This window comes from Chenopodium album, chromosome 26 (assembly GCF_948465745.1).
Source record: "Chenopodium album chromosome 26, dcCheAlbu1.1, whole genome shotgun sequence".
NCBI classification, from domain to species: domain Eukaryota; kingdom Viridiplantae; phylum Streptophyta; class Magnoliopsida; order Caryophyllales; family Amaranthaceae; genus Chenopodium; species Chenopodium album.
The window spans coordinates 15646257-15666679 of NC_137859.1; positions in this window are offsets into that span (position 1 = coordinate 15646257).

Sequence of the window (20423 nt, forward strand, 5' to 3'; positions counted from 1 at the left end):
AAATCTGAATCAAAAAGCTAACTCTAGATTTGTTATTATTATTTGATCTTGAAAATCTTTATACTGAAAATGGACTTAATTATAGCTAAACAACTAATTAATACTCCGTATGATCTATTGGAATAACTAATTATAGAATGTTGAGGATATACTAGGATGTATACGTCAATGTAACCCGTTTAAAACTGGCAAAACCAATTGTCAAACCAACTAAGTTCAACTCGAGCCAATTATGACTTGAACCGATTACAACCCGACCCGATTAGGACCCGATATGTTTTGACCCAAAACCCGCTTTAAATTGACAAACACCGTTTTTAAACCGACCGACTTTAACCCGAACCGATTATGACCCGAACCAATTATAATACGACCCGATTAGAATCCGACCCGAAAAGAAACTGTAATAAAAACAAACCTAATCGAACCGACCCGAAATTATTTAAAACCGATCCGAACTGACCCGATAATAATTCCAACCCATTAAAAACCGATCCGTTATAAACCGAAAACCGATAAACCGAACCAAAAACCGAACCGCAAACCCGATTGACACCCCTAGTCCTTTTATTTCTATCGCCGTTCCTCAGTTGACATATTATGTACATTCTTTTTACTTATCACTTTCAAGTGTATTCATCATCTTTAATTTTCGCAACATCAAAGAAAATATTCTGCAACTTTCTCCTCTCCTATTAACATAATTAACATTTGTAATTCACAAGGTATTTTGGAAAACGTGAATTAGGTTAATAAGTTGTTGATAACCTTTTGCTGAATGAAAATTTGTCAAATACGATTTTCAATTGTGAAAAAGGATGTTTTAAGTGGTTAAGGTTTTGGGGGATTATATTTGCTCTTTAGAATTCAATTTGAGGTTAAATTTGGAAAAGAAATTATATAAATGTCTTGTTTTGGGTGCCAAGTAATGCTTTGATTCATCCCATTATTTATAAGTTGAAAAAATTGCTTAGTTAAGGTTTGAGAGTCATTTTGATTCAAAAAGGGACCAATTAGATGTGTAATGACCGACGTGTAATGGTAAATGTTGTTTTAGCCGTAAATTCACTCAAATTTTTCCGGATTATAGTGACCGAGGTGTAATGGTGAATGATGTTGTAGCTTTTTCGGTATGAATCTTTATAATACAGATATGTCGTATCAGATCATGTTGCGGATAATGATACACATGATTTTCCACAACATGTGTACACTTTATATTGAATTAGGTTTCCTAGTTATTGTAAATCGAGCTTGTAGCACATCAAATGCATTCTCGACATCTTTTCTAGCACTTTCTAGGCTTTCAGCGAACAACTTTTGTTTACAATGTTGTGGGGCTATAATGATATTGATAAAGGTAGAATATTTTGGATGACTCTCATTTGTGAGATAGTACCCCTAGCTTATTATAAGCTTTTTCATTCATTGAGATTTGAACTTATGGAGCCAAAAAGTGGAGAACATTGAAGTGTATTTATTTAGCGGCAAGATCCCAGTGTCCTTAAAAAATGCATATCAACTCCACAAATCCCTAAAAAGAACTACTACTAATATGATAGTAGCCATTTATATCTTTCCTGGCACATTCTTGCCTTTCCATTTGGCCGAACAATTTTTCGATACCTAATATATGCAATTGATGTTTCCCATTTGCCAAGGAGAGCTCTACCCTCCCCTTCTTGAGGGATATGCTAGGCAGCGTCTAGTGTTGTGTTATGAAGGTAGTCGTTTAAAAAAATAGGCAATCCTCCATTAACAAATTGTGCAAGACATGAAAAACAATGGGTATATATTGTGAAAGAAATGATGAGATATTTTAATCAATGAGTTGATGAAATGGGCAGGGGTGTTAAAAAATACCCGACCCGAATGACCCGGCTGAATTTAGCGGGTATTTTTTAAAAAAAAAAAAAAATTTGAAATTACCGGGTCGGGTACCTGACCCGAGAAAAATAGCAGGTATTCGGGTCAGGTCATGGGTCGACTTGGGAGATTAGCGGGTACCAACTGACCCGGTAGTGTAAATTTTTTCTTCTTTTGGGTGAAAAGTTGTACATTTGAACTTGTGAAGTGAAGGGTTAGGGTTTTATACTTTTATTCCCAACTATCATACTCTCTCTCCTTTAACAAGCCGTCATTCCTCTTTTCACTCTCCTCTTCATATTCTCTTTCCCTCTCTACATGCTCTCTTCCTTTCTCTACAACTCTCATCTCTACTCTCTTTCCTTCTCTACATATACATCAATATCTCACGGTTTGTTCCATCATCTTCTCCGGCGAGGCGCGATAATCGTCTTCTCCATGAAGAGGCGCGATAATTGTCTTCTCCGAACAGAGGAGAAATTATCATATATGCTTCAAATTTATGTTTTCTTAATCATCAGTTTGAGTTGTAGAGAAATTATAATCATCCGAATAGAGGAGAAATTATAATCATCAGTTTGAGTTGATTTCTTTAGTTTTTTATTAATAAATTGTGGTTTTGTTACGTTGTTCATGAGCGTGTAAAGTTTAATTTATGTTTGATTTTGGTGGTTGTTGATTTTTGGCTTTTGGTTTTGATTATTGTTAATGTATAAGTAGCTTGTGATTTTTAAGGATGGAAGAAAAGGCCATATTTAATTTTTTGTAAGATGACAATTTTTTTTATCGGGTACCCTGTGACCCGACCCGAGGAAATCGGGTACCCGATCTTCTCGGGTCGAGACATGGGACGAGTTTCCAACTACCTGAAGATCCGGGTACCCGAAAACCCGGGTATCCGGATTTGAACACCCCTAAAAATAGGAGCATATAATCGAGATTTATTGGTTTTGGTTGAATACCATCATTGTAAAGTAATTTGAAATTGAGGATTGTTAGGATACTTTTAAGCACTAGTAGAAAAAACTAAATGGGAAGCCCCAATTGGAAAGCGGTTTTTCAAATCCGCTTTGAAAGACCCAATTTAAAAAAAAAACTCTTCTTTAGAATGGCAAGCGGTTTTGGCGCGAACTGCTTCCTATTACATGTATTGGCAAGCGGTTCGGGGTTGAACCACTTACCATTATGTTATAATGGTAAGCGGTTCAACCCCGAACCGCTTGCCAATTCAAAAAAAAAATGCGGGAGATCGGGCTCCAACACTTAGTCGAAATTTTCACCAAAAATTTCAATCCCCCCAATTGAAACATACAGTAGCTGCTCAACTCCTCTCTTTTACTCCCCTCTCTTTCTCAACCATACTCCTCCACCACCATGCCGCCGCCACCACCACTCCTTTCACTCCCTTATCTTTTATTTATTTTATTTTTTATTTTTTTTTTATTTTCGTGGGTTTGTATGTAAGTAGCTGCTCCTGTACTGTGTGAGCTGAGGGTTGCTGCGTTCGTGTGGGTTGCTGCGCTCGTGGGGAGGTGTTGCTCGTGGTTGCTGGTGGCTGCTGGTGTTTTCGTGGGTGTGGGTGTCATCAATTCGTTGGTGGCTGGTGGTGTGCGTTCTGATTTTTCGCCCCACCACCACACCTCTCTCTCTCCCTGCCCTAATTGAAGCTACTACCTCTTTCAAAGGTACAACAATTAACTCTCACTCTAAAATTAGGGTGTGCTCTTGCTAAACTTTACTTCAATATGTATTAATTGTTTGTTTATTCCAAACTTTAAAGTTAGGGTTTCAAATTTAGTGAACACATTTATCTTAATTATTTTATTAATTGTGATTTTTTTCCATAATGTATGTTAATTGTTACTTTAATTGTTTAAATGTTATATATATATATATATATATATATATATATGTTGTTTGAATATGAGTAGCTTTAAAGTTAATTTTTTGAAGAGAATAGTTATTAGTTAACATGTTAGTTTGTTAAATTTGGTTAGTAAATTATAATGTTTGAATGGATTGCTATGAATGAATGAATGGATTGTTAAATAACCTTAGTTTGATTTTAGGTAATTTAATTAGCAATATATGAATGAATGAACTTGTGTATTGTTGAATGTCATATAAATGCTAATTATTGAAGGCTTGCATCATCAGTTGCCTAGATACCCGTTCGAGTCTTTCTTATTAGGAGAAAGTCTTGAATAGTCCCCGGTTGGGACTGTTCTTGGACGTTTAATCTCACTTAGGTAGTGAATGTATGTCTCTTTTACGATTTTAAGGAATATCTCGGCTTATCATTTTCTCACCATGTTCTCTGGGTGCATATGTAGGTAAGTAATTACCTACATTGTGTACTTGGAGAATTGGGGGTAAATGCTGTCGGATTTTCCTTAAAATTGAAAAGTTGACATACATTCACTAGTGAGATTAGACGTTCAAGGATGGGTTAGGTTGGAGTGATAAGGACCTCTTGGGAGCATTCATTTTTACGCGATATGGATGAATTATATGCTATATGTACTTTGATTGACATAATTCATGTTACATTTATACATTATTTGAAATGTGTCGGTATATTTAAAGGTAATTTAAAACGTCAATGGATCGCGGTTGGATGTATGGTAGACGTGATACATTCGAATTCTTTAATGGGCTTCAAGAGTTTTGCAAGAGTGCTTCACAGTATCAGCTCAGAACGGGTGAAAATTACCTTTATTGTCCTTGTGTCAATTGTAATAATGTCACAAGGGTCGATAGTGTTGATACCATCATGGCTCATGTACAATGTCATGGGTTTAGGCCTCAATATCATGTGTGGGTTTGGCACGGTGAAAATGGATCGTATAGAGAGAATGTTGTTGGGAATGAGACGCATGGTAAAAGTGCCGAGATTCGTGTGGAAGAGGAATATGGGAGTGATGATGATGGAGATGGGGATGAGGATAGGGGATGAGATCGAAGATGTTGGTTATGATCACTTGGATGAGATGATGCGTGATGTTGAAGGTGAATTTGGTGACCGATCTGATGTATTTGACTCATTATCAGAGGCTGCCAAAAAGCCTTTGTATCCTGGGTCCAAAAAATATACAAAACTCTCAGCCGTGCTAACACTTTTTAATATTAAGTCGAAGCATAACTGGAGCGACACTAGTTTTACTTCTTTGTTGACTGCGTTATGTGACATGTTGCCAGATGGGAATGAACTTCCTAATTCCTACTATTATGCAAAGAAACTCATGTGTCCATTTGGTTTAGAATATAAGAAGATACATGCATGTCCAAATGATTGTGTTCTGTATCGAAATGAATATGAAGAGTTGGAGGAGTGTCCACGTTGCGGTAAGTCGCGCTACAAGCAAACAAGCTGCAATGTTGGTATGAATGGACCTCCTGTTAAGGTGTTGTGGTATCTTCCCATTATTCCAAGGTTAAAGCGTCTATTTTCAATACCAAAAGATGCTAAGAACTTGAGATGGCATGCAGAGGGGAGAAAGAAAAATGGTTTGTTGAAGCATCCGGCTGACTCTCCACAATGGAAGAACATCGATATGAAGTTTAGGGAATTTGGTGATGAAGTTAGAAATTTAAGGCTTGGGTTGTGCACGAACGGTCTAAATCCATTTGGCACTCTTAGTACCAAACATAGCACATGGCCGGTACTTTTAGTGATCTACAACTTGCCTCCGTGGTTGTGCATGAAACGAAAGTACATAATGCTTTCACTTTTGATAACGGGGCCAAGGCAACCTGGAAACGACATAGATGTTTACCTTGAGCCTCTTGTTGATGATTTGAGAAAGATGTGGGATGAAAGAGTTTCCGTTTTTGATGTCCATAAGAACGAGATGTTCATATTGCGTGCTGCCCTTATGTGGACCATCAATGATTTTCCCGCATATGGCAACTTGTCCGGGTACAAGAACAAAGGGAAGAAAGCATGTCCCATATGTATCGATGACACACCAAGCGTGTACCTTCACAACTGGGGCAAAGATGTGTACGTGAGGACCCGAAGATTGCTTAGGCGCGATCACCCATATCGTAGGCAGAAAAAGGCCTTCAATGGGAAAGTGGAAGAGGGGGTTGCACCTAGGCCATTGAGTGGAAAAGAGGTTTATGCTAGAGTGAAGGGTATACCATGTGTTTTTGGTAAAACAACGAAACCAATAGACCCACATGCTCTCTTTAAAAAGGAATCAATCTTTTGGAAGCTTGAGTACTGGAAAGAACACGATGTTAGACATTGTCTCGATGTGATGCATATAGAGAAGAATGTTTGTGATTCAATTGTTGGGACAATTATGAACATTTCTGGAAAAACAAAGGATGGAAAGAGTGCGCGATTAGATTTGCAAGCGTGGGGGGTTCGTCCGGAATTGTGGGTTAACACAAAGGTAGGGAAGGCAATGGTAAAGGAAAAGGGAAGCGAAGATTGTGGACAAAAACGTAAGGGGAAGCGCAAGGACAAGGCCACGAGTAGTTCAAAGAAGAAAGTTGATGGAAAAGGCAAGAATAAAAAGGTTTATTTACCTCCAGCTTGCTACACATTGTCAAAGGAAGAAAAACAAAAGTTTTGTGCTTGTTTGTATGACATTAAGGTTCCATCTGGGTTCTCGTCAAACATGAAAAGATTTATATCCTTAAATAGAGAATTGAAGTTGACAAGTATGAAATCCCATGATTGTCACATGATGATGCAAGTATTCCTACCGATTGCAATTCGTGGTATTTTACCGAAGCACGTGAGAGAAGTTATTACAAGCCTTTGTTCGTTTTTCAATACTATATGCAGCAAAGTGCTTGATCCCTTTACACTTGATGCTCTCCAGGCGAATGTTGTTGTAACTCTGTGCAAATTTGAGATGTATTTTCCACCGTCACTTTTTGACATAATGGTGCATTTGATTCTTCATTTGGTTCGTGAGATTAAGTTGTGCGGTCCAGTCTTTATGAGGTGGTGCTATCCTTTTGAAAGACATATGGGTACATTGCAAGATAAAGTCAGAAATCCAACCCATCCGGAAGGTAGTATGGTACAAGGAATAGTGGCTGAGGAGATTGGTAATTTCGTGGCAGAGTATGTTGCCGTTGCCAAACCTATTGGGCTTCCCACTTCCCAACATGAAGGGAGACTTGATGGTCATGGCACAATCGGGTCAAAACGGATCTCACCTACTCGAGATCAGTTCTTGCAAGCTCACCTATTTGTGCTTCATCATGTTGTGGAGGTTCACCCTCATTTAGAAGAGCATATGGATAGTTTGCGTGTCGAATTTCCATCTAAAGGGGAAAGGGCACTAATGCTGTTGCATAATAAGATGTTTGTGAAGTGATTCCATGATCGTGTGATGCATCAATTGGATGAGGGTGTCTCTAATACAAAAAAGTGGCTAGCTTATGGTCCAAAGGAAGATGTTCATTCATTTGAGGGATATATATGACATAAATGGTACACATTCTGGACTGAGCGTCGCGATCAGAAATCCTCATCGACTCAAAACAGTGGTGTCACTCTTGTGGTTTCATCAACAGAATTTGCAAGTGCAAAGGATACATCACCAGTTGAGGCACTATTATCCTACTATGGACGAATTCAGGAAATATGGGAACTAGATTACCGTGAGTTCAAGGTAGGTCTATTCAAGTGTAAATGGGTCGATAATAACAGGCGCAACGTCAGACATGACGACTTCACTCTTGTAGACCTTGGCCACTTGCGGGATAGTTTGGAACCATTCATCCTTGCATCTCAAGCTAAGCAAGTGTTCTATGTAACTGACCCAGCCGATCCTAAATGGTCCATTGTCCTTGCTGGCAAAAGAAGAATTTTAGGGGTTGGAGATGTTGAGGACGAGGAAGAATATGATGCATTTGATGATTCACCACATTTCACTGCTCCTAGACTTGATGTAGCAAATGATGTAGACAATGACACTACTTATATTCGATCAGACCACAACGAGGGAATACTCGAATGAGGTACTTTTTTTTTTCTTTTTTTTTTTTTTTGACAAGGAGGTACTTTTATTGATGCATGATTATAAAAATCTCTAGCTTGATTAGATGTGAACTATAAATTCATGAAAATAAAGATGTTAGGAAAATTAGAACATGTTATATATAACAAATATCTTTCGCTCTTAGCGCCTTGTTTTTGCATGAAATATTTGACTTTTAAGCATTTTCAACTTATATACATGTAATATACACTAAATATGAATTGTAAAGAGGATTATATGTGAATTTGTTGTGAAAACAAAGAAGTTGGGTAAGTGTTTGATATTTTGGTGAAGCACCTTTGATTACTTTTAGTTATGACTAACAATTTGCTTTGCTTGTGATCGTAGGTGTGTATACATCATGGGTAGTGATGAGAACCTTCATTTGGATGAGGATATGGATGATGAAGACCGTAGAAGTTCTCACTCTGATGACCCGGAGTATGATGTTAATAAGGAGACAGATTTAGGTGAAGAGGAAGACCAAGCTCATGACGAGTTGCAACATAAGCTTGTGGAGTATGAGATATCAGCTGTATGTGCCTCCCTATTAATGATAATGTTGTTACCGAGTTTGTATGTGATTCACAAGGAAAAAGTCACATGCAAAGTCAAGTGAAAACCACCGGTGGTGGAGGGGGGGGGGGGGTAAAGGAACCGGTGAAGAGAAAAGCTAGGGGTGCAACAAAAGCTTTTAAGCCCGGGGTATCCATGGTTCTTTAGTATGACGAGTTCGGTCAACCTGCTAGCCAATGGCGCGACAAATATTCCCAACACGTTGGCATACTAACTCGTAAAATACCCATTACACTTGATTAGGCCGAGGTACCACCCGGGTTGCTTCAAACGGCATGGGCCGATACAATGGTAAGTCTTTTGAATTTGCTGTTTTATTTTGGCTTACAAATCATGTAGTACAAAAAAGAGGCAAAACCCGCTATTCCCCTCGGCTATTCCCATGGCCTGCTGCTTTTGCCTGGGTTCTGCCTTGGCTTCTGCAGCTACCTTGCTGCAGTTGCCTGGGCTTGCTGCAGCTGCCTGGGCCTGCCAGGATTGCTGCTGCTGCCTGGGCTGCTGCTGCTGCCTGGGCCTGCTTCTCATTTTTTTTTTTGTTTTTTTATAAAACCTATTAACGTTGACAGTTGTCATTCTTACAGAGTGTGTTTAACATTCCTGATGAGCCAGCCAAGAGAAAATCGTTTAAAGCTTTTGTACAAGAGAGATTCAAAAATTTCAAAAATTACTTGAGAACTAGATGGATCCATAAGAAAAAAAAAGGAAAAGACCAAAGAAAAATAAAAAAAGCTACTGAAGGAGAAGAGAAACCTGATATCAAACCGTGGGAGCTATATCCACAAATACTTCCGGATGACTGGAACAAGTTTGTGGAGAAATCAGTTACCGCGGCTGCACTTGTATGTTTTGTTTATATATATATATATATATATATATATATATATATATATATATATATATATATATATATATATATCAGTTTGAGTAGTTGTTTGATGTGATTTTGGTTTACTACAAATATGGATGCTAACATTTCTTGATATGTAGGAAAAAAGTGAACAAGCTAGAACCAATGCTCAGAAGAAATTGTATAGCCATCATATGGGTTGTAAGACATTTGCGGAATCTAGACTAACGTGGATCAAAGAGGGTCTATACCCCATAGACAAATTATCAAAATCTGATAAACCGCTTTCTTCCACGGTCTCCACTTTGGTATGTCGTGCAATTGACAAGAACACAGGCAAGTATGTCATGCATCCGGATACAAAAGCAGTAGCAGATCCTCTTACCTTGGCTTTGGGAAAACCATACCACCCTGGGCGAGTTATTGGTTCAGGAGGGAAACAACTAGGGTGGGAAAAGGTGATGGGTTCAGAATACACTAGATCAGGAAGAAGTAGATCAAGTGTTAATTCACCATATCGTATGGATGACAAGGAAAAGGAATCACTTAAGGCGGAGATACGCGCAGAGATGCAAGAACAAATGCAAAGTCAATTCAATGCCATTTGAAGCACATGAACTTGCCAAACTTGCCGTTGCCCTCGATTACCTCGGTGGACTCATGTAGTCACCCAGATCGCGCCGAGGACGATCCAGTTGTTGAGAGCGAGGTAATTTCATTACAATCAATTATAAAATATGAACTTAATTGGTCTCTTTAAGAACTTGGTCTAACGGGGTCTATTGCATGCCTAATTATATTACCATTGCAGATTCATAGTCCTCCGCATGTAGAGTTAATGAAGATTGCAAATCCGACACCAGAACCTTTCCCTGATGTTAAGGTAAACTTCAGTAGCTAATCATATGTGCTTCTATTAAACTTTCGTCGGTTAGTTCATAACTAATGTCCTAATCAACTGTGTAGGAAGAGACGCCTTGTGAGCTTCTTCACCCCGGGGAAAACAAGGATGGAGAGTTGCCTTTGGTGGGGTATGTGTAGGGGTTTATAGGTACTACGCAGCGGAAATAAACATGAATCATATTCATACAGTACCTAATCCAAGGATCTAATGCATAACACATAAAGAACAAATAATTGTACCTTTGAAACGTGATTCCACGTGCGATCGAGCAAGAACAAAAGGGAGATAAAGAACCCCAAGCGTGATTCCTCTACTTGGTCCACGGGCACAAGTTAAGACCTCCACTAATGCTAGTTAGTTGCAATTGAAACCTTCAATTGACCTTCTATGGAGAAGAGCGAGCAACGAACCACCATGAAACACCATCAACACCACACGCGCCACCTAGGGTGGCCGGACGTACGTACGAGGGGAGGAGAGAGATAGCCGTGAGTTAGAGAGAGGATTAGGGTTTTGGGATTGGTTGCCTTGATGTCAAAATTCACAGTGTGTGAATTATGACTGCTTCCTACAAACCCTAGGCGTGGATCTTATTTATAGATCTCATCTCTAAATAAGAGCCTATGTCAAAAGCCCAAAACCTAATTCCAATCCAACTATGCTAGCCCAATCCAATTCATGATTAGTTAATTGCTCATGAGGCCCATTAATGGGCCTCTTACTTGCTTAACCCAATACCCTTGTTGTGTGACCTCATAGGATCCATTCTATAAGGCTTTGGGCTATTTAACTGAAAGGAATGGTGTCCTTCGAACAAGTGTATTATTCTGATAGCGGGTTCAGAATTATTAGAAAGCTAATATATTCAGTAAGGTCAAGTGATCGGAATGCCTGGGTGGAGGCCGCTTCCGATCAGTAATATTAATATAATTAATATTACAGCTTAATCTTGACTGAACCCTTCGGGTCACACCCAAGCAAATATATACGAACCAACTCGACGAATTAATTCGGAAGAAATTAATTCGTCGCCTGAGTGTTAAATATTTAGACGTCGGTAATTCGAGCTTAGAGCGTCGAAACCGAGTGTCGAAACCGAGCGTCGGAAGTCGAGTAAAAAAATAGTGAAAGACGAGACGAGAAATAGTAATAAATCAACAAAAGACCAAAATACCCCTAGCATCGGAATGCCCTAGCAAACCGAGTGCTAAGGGCGTATGGCCTAGCATGGTGGCTAGCATGCGCACCAAGCCGAGCCTAGGCTGGCTGGTGCGTGCTAGCGCACCCATGCTAGCATCGCAAAGCTAGGCGCTGCCTAGTGCGTGCTAGCATGCTAGGCACTGCCTTGTGCGCGCATTGGCTAGCAAGCCATACTGCAACAAGCTGCAGCAGCTAGCATGCTAGGCGCGCCAGCTAGCCACAGCTAGCAGCAGCATGGCGAGAGCCATTGCTTGCTAGCAGTGAGGCCAAGGCACAAAGCCACATCAGCCCGCACGAGCATGCTGGGCGTGCTGGGCAGCAGCGCCGAGCAGCCCGCATGCGAGTGCTGGGCCTGCTGGGCTTGCGTGCTCGTGGCTTTCACGGACAGCAGCACATGGCAGCCCACCTTGGCTGCCTTGGTGCCCAAGGGTGGGTGCCATGTGGCTTGTGGTCCTTGAGTGTGTGTGGTGTGAGGTGGACGGCTAAGGGAGAGGGAGTGGGGAGCAAGTTTGGTCTCCCCCTCTTCCAAGTGGTCCTCACCTAACCACTCACATGAGCTTGCCACTTGTTGATTTATTACTAGCTTGATTATTTATTTTATTTTAGCTTTAAAATAAAATGGAAAAATCATACTATCCCACATTGATGGGAGAGTAAATGATACTCCCATCATTTCCTATAAATACCCAAGTATGGGCATTGGGAATGATGCTTGAGTAGGAGTTAAAAAGAGCATTCCATAATTTTTGGGAAAACTCTTAAACTCACATAACACTCGGGTTTAGGTCGGACCTTGCTAACCCCAAGGTAGTAGACCTTAAAGTTGTGTTCGCCATTTGTGGGTGGATACCGTCGGAGGCGCGGCGCTTGACGTGCTAGTAGCTTTCAAGTAAGAGCCCCGGGTTTTGGGCGAAGCTCGCTTCGAGGGTAAGATTCGTTATCTTTTCTTCGTGAATATTTATTTATGCTTTGTGATTTTAATTATTGCGAGTGGTTCCTTGGGAGGGGTTGTTTCCGCGGTGAGTCGGACTCACCAAACCCCAACAGCGGTATCGGAGCCCTGCTCGTTTATTTTTATAATCATGTTTTTCAAGGTTTATTTTTGGCTTAATTTTCTGGTTTATGTTGCTAATTAGATTAGTAGCTCGGTTTTATTTTTTTAATCCCGTTTTTAATGTCGAATTTGGCCCAGAACCCAGATTTTCGCCCAAGAATAGTGAATTTTGGGTGGAAAACGTGTTCTGGAAAGGGTTTTACCCCGTTAGGACTGTGATTTTAGCCAAATTCTGACCAGAAATGCCTTTTTCGAGGGGTTTTTCGTTTTTGACGAAAATTTTTAAGTCTTTTCTAACCTTGAAATTAATGGCATAAATTGTTGATTATATGGTTGATTATTTGCATATTTTTCTGCACTTTTATGTCCCCTTAAAGCACACTTACTTGGTAGTATTTGATGCTTAAAGGTTGATTTATTTTCACATAATTGCAAACTAATTGCTTTTTAGTGTGAAAATTTTATTTTTGAAGCTTCCTAAGTGTTAAAGATTCAATCTTTATTTGTGATAAGTGATTGAAACTTTGAAAACCACTAAATTCCATGTTATTTTGAGTTGAACTTTGTTGTTTTAATCATTTTGAGTTGATTAGAAACATAAAGTTTCGATTTTTGTGATAGAAATTTGGTTATCTTCATGTTGGAAGATATAATTTTCAAGGATTCACAAATTTTAGATGTTGGAATTTTCATTTGAACATTAAAGTTCATATTTTTCCAACTTCCCTTTACTTTGTCAAATTCTCAAGTTTAATTTAAATTGATTAAATTGAAAGTGAGAAATTGCCTCAATTTTATTTTGCACCAAGCTAAACCAATTTAATTAAAGATGGTTCTTGGAATTATTTTGGTTATTGCACTTTGAAAATTTTATTAAGTTAGACTTGTTTAAAATTTTATTTTGCTCACTAAATTAGTTCTAAAATTAATTATTTTTGTCTCGCGGAAAAGGGATCAAATCCCAAGGTAGTGACACGCAAAACGAGGCAATGCACCACTATGGCGAGCCGGGCTGCACAGCAGCCCGCATGTGGCTGCCACGGTGGTTGCGCCGCCTCGATGGTGGGCCACACGCGCGGCAGCAGCCACGCACAGCAGCAGCTCACGCGCGACAGCAGCAGCCACGCGCGGCTGTGCTGTGGCAGCGGCTTGCGGCCGTGTGCCGTGGGCCGTATGTTCGTGGTCTTGGCGTGTGCGTATGCTTGGTGCGGTGAGGTGATTAGCCGTAGTAGGTTTGATGTTAATTATTTTGCCGTTTATTTATTTTAATTAATTTTGTTCATTTTAATTAAAATTTTGGGAGGCTAGGCCTCGGGTTTTTGAGCGGCATTGACGAAATTTCATTTTGACAAATTTGGGTGCTACCGACTTAATTAATTGGATTAATTAAGGAAATGCGGAATTTAGTGGGAGCTTCAATTATTAATGACGTAATTTATATAATCGGTTAAACAACTATGACTAGTTTTAATTAGGCGTGTTAATCAGATTAACCACCTAGATTAGTTATTAGTGCGCGCGTTGTTTGAATGCATTTTACTTGTTGTTAATTTTGTAAATTGCATGGGCCATTCACAAATAGTGAATGGATGAATGGAATATACATATTCTCTCTCTCTCACAGGTTTTATGAAATGGCAACTAGTGGGACTCGACTAGGATAGAAAATACGGACTACGTGCCGTTATGTATTTTTGTAAATCTAAATACGGTTTACGCATCGTTAAGTATTTTTGTACTTTAATATTTAGATTATTCCTAGTTATAGACACTAGTTTTTGCATAGTTTGGTTAAGTCTTGAAGACGGCGTATCTTGGAAGACAATGCCTTGAAATGCAAATGAAGACCTTTTGAAGATATGAAGATTTCAAGGGGTCATGCTAGTTGCCAATATGCATCTATTATTTCGCTTTATATTTTGTGGTTATATTTATATATGTGTGTGAAATATTCGTTAGATGCATGTTTAGGTTTTCTTGATGTTGCGATGATTAGTTAAGTTCACTTAAATCAACCAACATAGAAATCCTAGGTCCCTAATAATATTGAGTAAAACTTGCCTTTCCAAAACAACACTTACTAACCGGACGATGGTGATGGTAGGCTACGCCAAAGCGAGGTGCCATCACTCCTCTAAGGGGCATAAGGCACACCGGATGTGCACGTTGGTTTTGGTTTAACTCATCGGTATGAGTGAGGAGTCCTCACATACCGTGGCAAAAGAGATACATCGTCAAAGATGCATTAGATGCGACGATTGTCTAACCAAGAGTGGCTTAGAGCCATTATCAAGGCAATGCTTACCTAGAAGATTGAGTGTTTAAGACAAGACAAAGCATGCTTAACCACTCTTTGTTTCTTCGGATCTTGGAATCGCCTTATTTTCACAAAATAGGGACAATTTTTACGTGTAAATAAGACGTTAAATAAGTATTGAAAATTTGCATGAATTCAATCTTATTTAAATATTTTTGAATGGTTTTTCATTAAAATTATTTCAATTGTAGAATCATGTCTTCAACCTCAAACAACCAGTTTTCATTACGCTCAATTCTCGACAAGGAGAAGTTGAGTGGTACCAATTTCCTTGATTGGCAAAGGAATTTGCGCATCGTTCTTATGCAAGAACAGAAAGAGTATGTCCTTGATGAGGAAATGCCCGAGGCTCCCAATGAGGAGGTAACTCAAGCGGCCCTTAGCCGATGGCAAGTGGCCGATCGGGATGTCAAGTGCGTAATGCTAGCCACTATGTCTCCTGAACTTCAGAAAACCTTCTTCGAGAAGGAATCGGCCTATGAGATCATTTCTGAATTACAGAATATGTTTCAAGAACAGGCACGAACTGAAAGGTTTGAAACCCATAGGCAGATCCTTGAGACTAAGCTCAAGAAAGGAGAGCCAGTCAGCCCACATGTGCTCAAAATGATCGGATTATTTGAGAACATGGCAAGGCTTGATGCGGGGTATTCAACCGAAATGGCTATTGACATCATTCTCCATTCCCTTCACAAAGGCTATGATCAGTTCAAGATGAACTACAACATGCATAGCATGGAGAAAACCCTCGCCGAGCTTCATGGGATGTTGAAGCAAGCCGAGCAAACGCTCAAGGATGAGGGAAAGCATGATATACTCATGATTAAGAAGGGTAAGCCGTTCAAAAGGGCGGGCAAAAAGAAGAAGGGTTTCAAGGGGAAAGGGAAGAAGAACTTTCCGCCTAAGCCGAAAGCTACCAAAGACAACAAGGAGAAAAAGGTAGCATCTTCTAAGTCTGATTTCGAATGCTTCTATTACAAGAAGAAGGGACATTGGAAGAGAGACTGCCTCAAATTCAAGGAAGATAAGAAGAATGGAACCGTTGCTTCTACATCAGGTATTTACGTTAGAGACTTTAACTTCACTAGCTCGGCTTCATGGGTATTAGATACCGGATGTGGCTCACACCTTTGTTCCAATTCACAGGCACTAAGGAACACTAGGAAGCTAGCGAAGGGAGAAATCGAGCTCCGGGTAGGAAATGGAGCAAGGATTGGTGCTATTTCTGTAGGATCTCTTAGTTTGTCTTTGCCCACGGGGCTAGTTTTGGAACTTGACAATGTTTATTGTGTTCCCAACATTACCAAAAACATCATTTCAATATCGGCGTTGGACGCCAAAGGTTTTGAATTTCGAGTTAAAGACCAAACATGTTCATTTTATCTCGATAATGTTTTATATGGTACGGCACATTCAGAAAATGGTCTTTATGTGTTATCTCTAGACAAAGAAATTTATAACGTTAATAATCCTGCAAAGAAAGCTAAGACTACACAGTCTAGTCAAACTTACTTGTGGCATTGTCGCCTTGGCCACATTAACATCAAACGCATCAAGAAACTTCTACAAGAAGGTATTCTTGACTCATTTGATTTAGAATCCTTTGAGAATTGCGAAGGATGTTTATTAGGCAAGATGATAAAGCAACCATTCTCCAAGTTAGGAGAAAGGGCCGGTGATTTATTGGGACTTATACACACCGATGTATGTGGACCAATGAGTACACCCGCAAGAAGTGGTTATCGGTATTTCATAACCTTCACGGACGACTTTAGTAGATATGGTTATGTCTATCTAATGTCGCACAAATCTGAATCGTTTGATAAATTCAAAGAATTTCAGAATGAAGTTGAAAACCAACTCGGCAAGAAAATCAAGGCACTTCGATCGGATCGAGGTGGCGAATATTTGAGCCAAGAGTTTGATGACCATCTGAAAGAACATGGAATACTTTCAGAGTTGACACCTCCGGGAACTCCTCAGTGGAATGGAGTATCTGAAAGGAGGAATCGAACCCTGTTAGACATGGTCCGATCGACTATGGGTCTTAGTGAACTTCCAATCTCTTTCTGGGGCCATGCACTTTTAACTGCGGCACTCACACTGAATCGTGCTCCGTCAAAAGCAGTGGAAAAGACTCCATATGAATTATGGACTAATAAACCGCCAAGGTTGTCTTTTCTCAAGATTTGGGGATGCGAAGCATATGTTAAGAAACTCATTTCTGACAAACTTCATCCAAAATGTGATAAGGTTTACTTTGTGGGTTATCCAAAAGAAACCAAAGGGTATTACTTCTACAACAAATCCGAGAACAAAGTGTTTGTTGCTCGTGATGGTGTCTTTTTGGAGAAGGAACATCTCTCCAAAATGACAAGTGGGAGGAAAATCGAACTCGACGAAGTTCAAGAGGACGAGCAACAAGGACAAGTTGACAATCAAAGTGCTTACCAAGCAGCTGTTGACGTTGGTCAAACACAAAATATGCAAAGTCAAACTGACAATGCAAATGCTCAGTCCATTGCCCTACGTAGGTCGACTCGGCCAAGATCTCAACCTGACAGATATCTCGGTGTTGTATTGACCGAAGATCAGGACATCCTAGTAGTGGATGGAGATGAGCCGGCAACCTACAAGCAAGCTATGACGAGCCCTGACTCTGCAAAATGGCAAGAGGCCATGAAATCCGAAATGGACTCCATGTTTGAAAATCAAGTATGGGACTTGGTTGATTTACCCGCAGGTTACACACCTATCGGATGTAAATGGATTTTCAAGATGAAAACCGACAAAGATGGACATGTATTTATTTACAAAGCAAGGCTGGTAGCAAAAGGTTATAGGAAAATTCACGGCGTTGATTATGATGAAACCTTTTCTCCAGTTGCCATGCTTAAGTCCGTTCGAATTCTTCTAGCGATTGCTGCATATTACAATTATGAAATATGGCAGATAGACGTCAGAACCGCCTTCCTCAATGGGATTTTGGAAGAAACTATGTATATGACACAGCCTGAAGGTTTTGTCGACCAGAATAATCCTAAGAAGGTATGCAAGCTTAAGAAGTCCATTTATGGACTAAAGCAAGCAAGCAGAAGTTGGAATCTGCGATTTGATGAAGCCATCAGTAAGTTTGGTTTTATCAAGAATCCAGATGAGTCTTGTGTCTACAAGAAGGCCAGTGGGAGTGACATCGCCTTCCTAGTCTTATATGTCGATGACATTTTGCTCATTGGAAATAGCATTCCATTGCTGGAGTCTGTAAAGACTTGGCTCGGGAAATGTTTTTCAATGAAAGACTTGGGAGAAGCTCAGTACATATTAGACATCAAGATCTATAGGGATAGATCAAAAAGGATGATTGGAATGAGTCAGAGTACTTATATCGATAAGGTACTGGCTCAATTCCAAATGGAAGGAGCCAAGAGAGGGCACCTACACATGTCACATGGCATAACCTTAAGCAAGAAACAGTGTCCAAAGACACCTGATGAGCGAGAAAGGATGAGTCGAATTCCGTATGCTTCGCTTATCGGATCGATCATGTATGCCATGATATGTACTAGGCCGGATGTATCGTATGCCTTGAGTGCTACGAGCCGATACCAATCAGACCCAGGAGAGGCGCATTGGACTGCGGCCAAGAATATTCTGAAGTACCTGAAAAGGAACAAGGATAAATTCCTGGTCTATGGTGGTAAAGATGAATTGGTTGTTGAGGGATATACCGACGCAAGCTTCCAGACAGACAGAGACGACTTTATGTCACAATCAGGATACGTATTCTGTCTCAATGGAGGAGCGTTTAGTTGGAAAAGTGCAAAGCAAAGCACAACCGCTGATTCTACAACTGAAGCCGAGTACTTGGCAGCATCTGAGGCAGCCAAGGAGGCAGTTTGGATTCGCAAGTTCATTGATGAACTTGGTGTTGTACCCTCGATCAAGGGTCCAATAGACCTCTATTGTGACAACAATGGAGCTATTGCTCAGGCTAGAGAGCCACGAGAACATCAGAAGGTCAAACATGTCCAGAGGCGATTTCATATGATTCGGGAATGGAAGTCAGAAGGTGAAATCAGAATTTGTAAAGTTGGAACGGATGATAATGTAGCCGATCCACTAACTAAACCTCTGTCTCAAGTGTAGCACAACAAACACATTGAGGCAATGGGAATCAAGCATGTTGCGAACTGGCTTTGAATTCCATTTATAGTGTTTTAATCAAATTTTGAAGAATGTTGATGTAAAGCACCATGATGAACCATTCAGTTTTTGGAGTAATTAAAATTTTCATGCAATTTAAATCACTCCGTCTCTATTTAATTGTGGTTTAGAATTAAATAATGAGTCCATTCGATTTTAATAAATATTCAAATAGGGTATCAAGTCAATGGCTTGGATAAAGAAACACCTATTAAGTGAACGTTGAATATTTTAATCAAAAATTATCCCTAATCAAGGTCGTATTTTGTGGACGAATAATGACAATCAGAGATTAGTGTGTATTATGATTTGTAGCACCGTTTCTTGTGCTATGAGGATACAAATCATTTGCACAGGTATTGGTTTAGAACCACACTGGACAGACCTATGAGGATACTTTAAGAGATTAAAAATCGTTATAAGTATTTTCTCATTATTACTATCGGAACTCTTTTCCTTTGACCATGAGTAGCGGGAGATCTCTTGTTTGAGTACTGGTCCGCTTTGGTATCCGCCAAACGTCTGCTGTAATTGGGGATTATAAAGACGGATATCGGGCGGGTGAGTCCTCTTAGTAAGAGAAGCTACATTACAAGACTGGAAATGTCCCCCTACTAACAATAGGGAACATGTCTTGTTGTTTACAAGGCCTCTCGAAGAGCGAGACTGTAAAAATGCATGGCCGTGCTCATATGGATTTTAGAAATCATCTGCTTATTGACAGTCAAACTCGGATTTTGAGAAACACTTCTGGACGTAACAGAGATGACTAGTAATCTTACTCTGTAGTTCATGAAGAGACATGAAGAGACATAGGATAAGGGCTATACACTAAATGCACACTTGTCTGGAAGGACAAGTGGGAGATTGAAAGGAATGGTGTCCTTAGAACAAGTGTATTATTCTGATAGCGGGTTCAGAATTATTAGAAAGCTAATATATTCAGTAAGGTCAAGTGATCGGAATGCCTGCGTGGAGGCCGCTTCCGATCAGTAATATAAATATAATTAATATTACAGCTTAATCTTGACTGAACCCTTCGGGTCACACCCAAGCAAATATATGCGAACAAACTCGACGAATTAATTCGGAAGAAATTAATTCATCGCCTGAGTGTTAAATATTTAGACGTCGGTAATTCAAGCTTAGAGCGTCGAAACCGAGCGTCGGAAGTCGAGTCGAAAAATAGTGAAAGACGAGACGAGAAATAGTAATAAATCAACAAAAGACCAAAATACCCCTAGCATCGGAATGCCCTAGCAAACCGAGTGCTAAGGGCGTATGGCCTAGCATGGTGGCTAGCATGCGCACCAAGCCGAGCCTAGGCTGGCTGGTGCGTGCTAGCGCAACCATGCTAGCATCGCAAAGCTAGGCGCTGCCTAGTGCGTGCTAGCATGCTAGGCACTGCCTTGTGCGCGCATTGGCTAGCAAGCCATGCCGCAACAAGCTGC